Below are 1877 nucleotides of genomic sequence, written 5' to 3'. Positions count from 1 at the left end.
ATAAAGCATAAAGTAAAAGGCATGAAGCAAGTGTACCTATGTACCTTTGGTCTCCTTTGTTTTTAGCACACTTTGATCACTTTTTGGAGACATATGAGATACATTCTTTGTCTCCTTTTGTGCTAGAACGAAATTAGCCTTGCACACACCATAGTTTGCTCTTTTGTCTCTCATTTTTGTAACCTTATTTGACCTAGTTTCTAGAAGCTAGGGTTAGGTTTTTGTAGAGACATCCTTAGGTATCTTTTATTTGCTTAGAGGCCCCTAAACTCTTCTATATAAGGGGTGCTCCTAGACATGTAAAAGGGTTAAACATTTTGAAGTAAAAACACTCTTGTGTCTCAACCATTTGTGAGAGTTTCCTCCCTTGGGAGTGAATACTTCTAAGCCTTATCTTGCATAGCAAGTGGCGGCACACATCCACTCATCTTCAAGGTTGCCATGGCTTCTAGCCTAGCCTTGTAGTGGCGTGCTTCTCACATTTTTACCATTTCTTTCCTATCCATTTTATGTTTTCTTCTTCCTTTAATTGTTCTTGGTTTTCTATGGTTTATTTGCTTTCCATTTCCTTTTTGTTTTGAATCAATCCATCATCTTCTTCTATTGAGCTTTGTGAAAGGAACCTTCACATCTAGATAGCTTGCTATCTTAATGTCCAGTGGGGATTTCACTTAGCTTTCTTAATCAACTCACACCATATTCAATCATCTTAAAAAGGAACAAGATAATCCTTCATCACATGAATACCACACGGGTGTGAAGAACCTAAATTTTTGATGATTATTAGAAGAGTGAAAATACTAAAACAGAGGGCGCACAAAGTAAAAGAATAGAGGTGCAAAACATAAGAAACAAGGGTGTGCAAAGTAGTTTGGTCATATGAAGCTTAAAGCTGCAAATATCAGAAAAGAGGTTCAAAAAGAGCAATGCAAACAGAAACAAACATGGGTCTTTTTTCTTTCACCTAACTTTTTTTCTTTATTTTATTTTATATATTACTAGTTCAGCTTAATCAATTATTAGTTCCTTTATACTATTATTTTTTATTCACTTGACTCAACATGATAATTAATGAGAATTTTGAAATTTTAATTATCAAGCAAATTCGAGGCTGATGAAGGATTATCTTGTTTCCTTTTAGAGTTATGAATATGGTGAAGTTGTTTAAGAAAGCTTTTTGAAAATTCCCACTGGACATTAAGATAGCATGCTATCTAGATGTGAAGGTTCATTTTTCAAGCTCATGAAAGGAAGAAGAGAGTTGGATTCAAGCTTAAACACACACAGCAATAACAACACTAAAGAGCAAAATGAAAGAAGAAACAATAAAAATGGAAAGCATAGAAGATGAAGAATGGAAGAAGCACGCCACTCATAGGGGGGGATCTAAGCCAACCAAGCCCTAGAGATGAGTGATGGTGCCGCCACTTGCAAGCAAGATAAGGCAAAGGTGAGTTTACTTCTAGGAAGGAGAGCTCACAAAAATTGGTGGTTGAATGCACAAAGTTTATAACAAAATGATCAACCCTTTTACAAGACAAGGAGCACCCTTTAAGTAGGAGTCCATAGGGGTCCTTTAGCAAATACAAAAACATGAAAAAGGATTAACTAGCAAACCCTAAACGTAATGTGAGAGTGAGTCTTGGCCAAGTGAAGGGAGATGATTGGTGGAGGCATTCCAATGAGGATTCTAGGCCAAAAGAGGAAGGAGACCAAGTGACCTTCTAAGGCATAAACCACAAAGGCAAAAGGAGACAAGGTACATGTCTACTTTTGCTTTTGCTTTATGCTTTTTGCTTTCCTCTCTCTTCCACTTCATCCAAGTGCTCCAATCACCAAGTGCCACCTAGCCATGCTCTACTTTCTCTTAATTACCT

This window comes from Vigna unguiculata, unplaced genomic scaffold, assembly GCF_004118075.2.
Source record: "Vigna unguiculata cultivar IT97K-499-35 unplaced genomic scaffold, ASM411807v1 contig_503, whole genome shotgun sequence".
NCBI classification, from domain to species: Eukaryota; Viridiplantae; Streptophyta; class Magnoliopsida; order Fabales; family Fabaceae; genus Vigna; species Vigna unguiculata.
This window is presented reverse-complemented; position numbering follows the sequence as displayed.